Here is a 7,560-nt window from a genome sequence, read left to right as displayed (position 1 = left end):
AAAAGGGGCACCTGGGTGGCTCAGTAGGTTGAGCGTTCGATTTCGGCTCAGGTCATGATCTTGCGGTTCGTGGGTTCAAGCCCCACGTTGGGCTCTGTGCTGACAGCTGGGAACCTGGAGCCTGCTTTGGATTCTGTGTCTCCCTCTCTCCCTGCCCCTCCCCACTCATGCTCTGTTTCTCTGTCTCAAAAATAAACGTAACCAACATTTTTAAAAAAAAGAAAAAATGCAGATTCCAGGCTCCAGACCTAAAATCCTTTCTCTAGTGTTTCTGTTTTCCTCTCAAAATGTTATTCCTAAGACCATAACCACCAGGAGAGAGATAAGGGCTTTGATGCTAATTAGCCTGTCCCTGTAACTGGAAATATTTATACCCCACAGTATTTCTACCCCCAGAGCAATACCAGAGGGCTGATTCTGTTCTCACCTTCGTTCACTCCTCAACAAGCACCTGTCCTTGAGCACCCGGAGCTTTATACCCGGCAAAGTAAGAGGCCCGCCCCTGTGCGCCTTCAGCAGCCGACCAGCTGCCCTCCGGTCAGAGCACAAGTAAATATGTAATTACAGATTTACAGAGAAACGCTCTGAAAGAAAAGACCTACAGGTCCCTGCTCCCCTCAGAGGTCGCGCCCTGGGCCGCTGTGACCCTGAGGCTGCTCCACGGACCCCCCTGTGCACCCTGTGTCTGGAATGATGCACCTTCCCTACCTTCTGCTCTGGAAATTGCCTCCCTGTGTGAACATGCTGGAAGCAGGAGAGAAAGCCCCCGCTCTTTTCGAGTTCCAGTGAAGGAACTAAAAACCATTTTTATTTTATCATTTTTTTAAGTTTATTTTGAGAGAGAGTGTGTGTGGGAGTGGGGGGAGGGGCAGAGAGACAGAGAGGGAGACAGAGTCCCAAGCAGACTCTGAGCAGTCAGCACAGAGCCCGACCGAACTGTGAGATCATGCCCTGAGCCGAAACCAAGAGTCAGACGCCCAACCAACTGAGCCACCCAGGTGCCCCTAAAAAACATTTTTAAATGACAAAGTAATATAATAGGCATATTATACAAAAATCGGAAAATAGAGAAAAGGAAAAAAAAATTGGTTAAGATTCCCAAACCTTCCCAACTATTCTGTCTTCTAGTCTTACTTCCTGTGCATTTCTTTCCTGATGTGTCACACAGGGTCACTGTAGAAAACATGTAAACTAAAGTACAAGTTCATAGAAGCAGGAAAAAAGCCCATCTACAGGCAATCATCACTAATTTCAGCACATCTTCCTATCTGAACTATCTTATGATGACAGGTGCCTGGGTGGCTCAGTTGGTTGAGTGTCCAACTACAGTTCGTGAGTTCAAGTCCCACGTCGGGCTCGCCGCTGTCAGCACAGAGCCCGCTTCAGAGCCTCTGTTCCTCCCTCTCTCTGCCCCTCCCCTGTTCACGCTCTCTCAAAAATAAATAAACACTAAAAAAATAAAACGAAATAAAAGAAATGAACTATCTTGTGATGGTAATCATGGCACATATATAATTTTGCCTATTTTTTCTAGGTGATAAGTCTGAAAAAAATAACATGATAATGTAACAACCACAATGGTAAGAGGACCTTGGCACTAAGGACGCTTTTGTCTACGATGAACAGGAAACCTCAATTCAAATTGCTTAAACATTAAGAACACGTCCGGGCTCACCTCACCGGAAGCCCACAGGCGGGGCCGGCTTCCGAGGGACTCTGGCAAAAGGTCACTAATACCACAAGGGACCCGGGTGCTTTCTGTGGGCTCACTCTTGACGTTCATTGTCGGCTTAATCCTGAAGGTTTTAGGCTATTTAGAGGCCCACTTACAGGGGGTAAGAGGAGACTGCTAAAGGCCTCTCCCAGAAAAACCAGGTAAACCATCCCCAGAAACCTCCAACGATTCTCTCCTCTGGCCTCGCTGGTCCCAAGTGTGGCACGTGGTCACTGCCGCGTCCGTCAGGCAGGGAGGATGGGAGCGTCTTTAGGGCTGTCCTGGAACCGAGTGTGGGAAATGGGTGGATTCCTGAATAAAATGTCAATTCCCATGGAGGGAGGAGTGGGTGCTGGGTGGGCAATGGAGACCACCACATGGTTTTCTTCGCGGCATCTCTCTCCATCCAAAGTATTTTCTCCTGTGATCTTCTAACAAAGTCTCATCCACCTTCCAACCTCATCCACCTTCCACACCGTGTGGCTTGGCAAGACAGCCTAGTGCTTGGGGTCCTCTTTAAATAATCCGAGAGCCAATAATTCAAGATTTAGCCACGGAGCATAATTTTTCAGAAAGCTGAAAACATCTCTATTCTTTTTTTTTTTTTTTTTAAAGTTCATTTAAGTCATCTCCACACCCAACGTGGGGCTCAAGCTCACAACCCCAAGATCAAGAGTCACCCGCTCCTGTGACTGAGCCTGCCCACCAGGCACCCCGAAACCACACATTTTCATGACTGACGTTCACTTGCACCAAATCAGTCTCCCCGGGCATTTTTCCAAGGTGCCATTTAATTGTTCATCAAGAAGCTGGAAATTCCTGCACGTCCCCCGACCCCTTCACCCTCCACACGTCTCACGTGAGACTGCACATTAGAATCAGAGGTGCCTGGGAGCACCTGGCTGGCTCAGAGAGTGTGCGACTCTTGATCTCAGGGTCGTGAGTTCAAGCCCCACGCTGGGTGTGGAGCCTCACTAGAACAAACAAAAAAACAAAAACAAAAAAACAGAGGTGCCTGAAGAACAGAACTGAGCCGTCAAGACCTTTGTGCTTGTTGTTATTCACTGAACCCCCAACAGCGCCGCATGCCTGGCGTCCAGCAGATGCTCAGTAAAGGTTTGTGGACTGAAGGAAGACAGGCGGGGGCCAAAGTGTTGTCTAGGAAGCAGACCTAAAGCAAATACAAAAAACCTGGGCCTCTTCCTACTTCCTACTGAGCTGGGAGTTTCAAAAGAAGTTCGGTCTGAAGCGGAGGCTTGTTTTTGTTAGTTGTTTGGGAGGCGGTGGTGGTGGTGGCAGGTGGGTGTGAGCGGCCACCAGACCCATGTGCTCTCCTGTGGGTGTCTGAGGATCTGAAAGTAAGAGCGGCCACAGTGTTCTGGGTGGGACCAAGTACACCTGACGGGCACACACGCTTCCCGGCCGGCAGACAGTTGGCATCGGATTGCGCTGTCCCGGGGCACGTACTCAGACTCACCTTCACAAAGACCACTCGTGTGCAAGGAAACTAGGGGAAGCCTCTGATGGGGGATAGTTCTGCAGATGGGAGATTTTCTCCTGGCTCAGAGCAAACTGCACGAAACTAGCACTAAACAGCTCTGGGAAGGGCAGGAAACGACATGCCCTCAGCCCCAGCAGCTTCTGTTCAAAACACTGGGTGACTTAATGATATGACCGTGTGTGCTGAGTTTTTTAGAGCAAGGACTAATAGACAAAGCTAAAACATGTCAGTAACTTTGTCTCAAGAGCAACTCACGTTTAAAAGTTGATTGGAGGGGCGCCTGGGTGGCTCGGTCGGTTAAGCGGCCAACTTCGGCTCAGGTCATGATCTCGCGGTCCGTGAGTTCGAGCCCCGTGTCGGGCTCTGCGCCGACAGCTCGGAGCCTGGAGCCTGTCTCAGATTCTGTGTCTCCCTGTCTGTCTGACCCTCCCCCGTCCGTGCTCTGTCTCTGTCTCAAAAATAAACAAATGTTTAAAAAAAAAAAAATTAAGTTGATTGGAGATTTCAGCATGTCCCGAACACAAGGACTTACCAGTCCCTTGCTCCATCCAGTGGCTTCCTTCATAACAAGCTTGTCCCCCAGCCACAGCCCTTGTTCCCTCACACATGAACGACTCCACCTTCTCACCGCTCACGCCCAGTGCTCCCCAGCCCCACACCGCCCTGGACAGAGCCACTAGCACTTCCCGCACCTGCTGACAAGCCCTCTGTCACTGCTTCGCACAGTCCTCCGATGCTGGCCCCGGGCTCTCCGGCATCACTCAGCCCGGAGACTCCTAATCTAGGAAAGCCTGCGTGGCTGCCATCAGAATCATCTGGGGGAGGTTTTTGTCTTAATATAGATTCCTGGATCCTATCAGAGAGCCAGCAAATCAGAATCTCCAGAGGTGACGCTGAGAAAATGAGAAAAAAGCAGAACACCTCTTAGCGGTCTCTGCTCCAGAGCAGGCTGGTACCTGGGGGCATCCCGCCGCGTACTCCACACACGGGGCATCCCCGGCTCTAACCCGGAGCTTGCTTAACTCACTTGCCCGGCTCTCCAGCCCTGCACTGGAGCTGTCCGACATACAGGATTCTTAACTTCTCTGTTGCTCTAAGTCACACCTTTCCTCTTTCTGAGGAATCTTCATGGCCTATTTCTACCTACCAATTTAATCCAGATCTTTCAACGTTTTCCTTTAATTAGTCGAGGTAACATGGCTTTATGTTGCCTATATCGCCTTGCCCCTCCCAAGCAATCATACCTCCTGGGAGCAGAAACCCCGTGTCAGGAGTCTTAAGTCAGGTTCACTAACTCGTTTTAGCCTAAAGAAGCGGGCCGTGCCCCAGCTCTGACCATCTGGACAGTGAAGGGCAACGGGTCCACAAGGCTCCACGTACGGGACAACTCGCTTATGCCGTCCGGCTGCATTTCCCTAAAAACTAAAATCCATCCTGTCCTCCAGACCATGCTTGGTCCTTTGCGCCAGACCAGCAGCAAGGCGACTCCACTCAACAGAGGACCACGTGCTTTCCGCAGACAAGAGCAGACGCAGCCCTGGCTTCCCCCGCAGATGCGGCTGTGATCTAGTCCAACGCAGAGGCACGCCACTGACACACGGGTGACCAGTAAGGCAAGGAAGAACGGCGAGACTCATCTTTCAACTTTCACCGAAAAAAACTTGTCAAAATTGAGTAAAATACAAATGCAGTCGCCATTTTCTTTTTTTAATCTAGTTTATGCCACCCCTAATTATAACACAATCCTAGTGGGGAGAAGAGAAAGTGTCTCTGCGTGAGAGCGTTTAGAGATATTTGAGGACAGGGCGAGCGATCTCCTTAGAGAACTCAGAGTCCCAGCCGCTTCCCCGGGGCCCCGCGCAACTCCACCACCTACGCTTCAGTCCCAGCCCAGCTGACGGACGGAGGAAGCAGTTTGAACACAGACTTTAATTCAAAGCTGAACAATCCAGGACTACCGTCAATCCGACATTTTCTGTACTGAAGCGTCTCTTAAAGCCAAGTGCTTGTCAGAGTTGACACGGACTCCTAAAAGGTAAGACTTCAAATTTCTCTGTCACCGTTCTCTTACCCTTCTCAGTAAGTCTGGAAGTTTCAAAAAGGAGCAACACTACCGACTATTTGTCAGGAGCTTCCTAAGTTTATTTATATATATGTATACATATATCTGTTTAATATTTCATTTTATATAGAATTACTATATGTAAATTACTTCTACAAATATTTAACATTGAATACATTTTAAGTCTATACATATTTAAAAGTGCGTGTGAATATATATATGATATATATCATATATATGATATATACATTTATATATTATATATACATATATTATATATATATATATATTTTTTTTTTTTTCCTTAAAGAAAACGAATAATAGGGGTGCCTGGATGGCTCATTCACTGAAGTGTCCAACTTCAGCTCAGGTCATGATGTCACAATTACTGAGCTCGAGCCCCGCATCTCGGCCCCTCCCCCACTTACACACGCACACTCTCTCTCAAAATAAATAAATAAGGGGCACCTGGGTGGCTCAGTCAGTTGAGCCTCCGACTTCTGCTCAGGTCACGATCTCACAGTCCGTGGGTTTGAGCCCTGCATGAGGCTCTGTGCTGACAGCTCGGAGCCTGGAACCTGCTTTCAATTGTGTGTGTGTCTCTGTGTGTGCCCCTCCCCTGCTCATATGCGCGCACGCACTTTCTCTGTCTCTCAAAAATAAACATTAAAAAAAATTTTTTAATAAATACATAAATAAACAAACTTTAAAAAAAGGCAATAGGGGCACCTGGGTGGCTCAGTCATTTAAGTGTCCGACTTCAGCTCAGGTCATGATGTCACGATTCGTGTGTTCAAGTCCCGCATCAGGCTCCACACTGAAAGCATGGAGCCTGCTTGGGATTCTCCTGCTTTCTCTCTCTCTCTGCTCCTCCCCCATTTGCACTTTCTCAAAAATGAATAACTTAAAAAAAATAAGCAATAAGGGGTGCCTGGGTGGCTCAGTCAGTTGGGCATCCGCCTTCAGCTCAGGTCACGATCTCAGTTTGTGGGTTCAAGCCCTGCGTCAGGTTCTGTGCTGACAGCTCAGAGCCTGGAGCCTGCTTTGGATTCTCTGTCTCCTCCTCTCTCTTTGCCCCTCCCCCGCTCATGCTCGCTCTCTCTCTCTCCTCTCTCAAAAATTAATAAAAACGTAAAAAATAATAATAATAATAATAATAAGCAATAAACACTAGGAATATCAGAAAGCACCTCACTTGCCTCCTCTCCGTTAGCTCTTGGTCCCACTGCTGGGCCCGGCCACACTAATTCTTTCCCTCTCTGAATTCCTGTCACATTCCCAGTTTGAAGTAACCTACTACCTTCAGATTGACATCTAGTTGTGAATGCAGATTTTATCAAAGGTCAAGAGCAGGATATCTTATATCCCCTCAAACCCTGCACAGTCTCACAGTGCTTAGCGCAGAGGGGGCCCATGAACACTGTAACCCCACCGCCTAACCTAGTAGAGGTCAGTTTAGAAAACGCGAATACTGCCTCCTCCGTTGCCTCTGATTCAACAGTGGACCCCACAGACAGGTACTGACCTGCTCAACACAACTCAAGTCACGAGGACACAAAAACACAGTCCTTTAATGTCCAAACTAAGTCCTCTACAAACACTGAGGCCCATCGATCCCACTGATAGAAGTGGAGACAAAAGCAATGACCTGCACATAAAGCAGTTATTCCTTAGTCCACGTTCAGTTTACACACTTGAAACTGTAACCCTCCTGCTGGAGGCAAATACGCTATTGTTTTCGATGTGTTTTTCCTGGCTCCCCACTCTGCACCGCTCCACCTCCCTCTGGATACGCTGGGGTCTCGATAGGGTCCCTCAGGCACCTGGCCCCTGCCCCAGAGGTGGCAGTTCACTCTGCACCCCCCGCTCCCCCAAAGCCATCTGACGGCACGGCCAAACACCAAGCATCCCCGAGCACCCCGGCCTGCTGGAACCAGGACAGTGGACAGTGCCCGGGGCGGGGGACTAGAGTCCGGAGTCACGCGGAGGTGGGACCCCACTCACTGAAGCACGGAGACTCTTCGGCAGCTGGACCGCGGTGCCTCACCTCCCTCCAGCCCCTCTCCCTGCACGTGCGCCGAGGTAACCTCTGAAGGAAGGGGTGTTCCACGGCACGCGCCCTGACACTCGACGCAGCGTTCCGCACGTGGCGGGCACTCACATTTTTTGGAATCCGTACTTTCCAGAACATAAAATCTCATGGTATTAAGTCTTGTTAAAATGACCTTATGCACTAATCCCAAGAATCTGACCCACACACAAGTAAGTAAAGGAGAAGCCCAA

Source organism: Prionailurus bengalensis, chromosome E4, assembly GCF_016509475.1.
Source record: "Prionailurus bengalensis isolate Pbe53 chromosome E4, Fcat_Pben_1.1_paternal_pri, whole genome shotgun sequence".
Taxonomy (NCBI): Eukaryota; Metazoa; Chordata; class Mammalia; order Carnivora; family Felidae; genus Prionailurus; species Prionailurus bengalensis.
The sequence above is the reverse complement of the archived record's forward strand: the minus strand, read 5'-3'. Positions refer to the sequence as shown.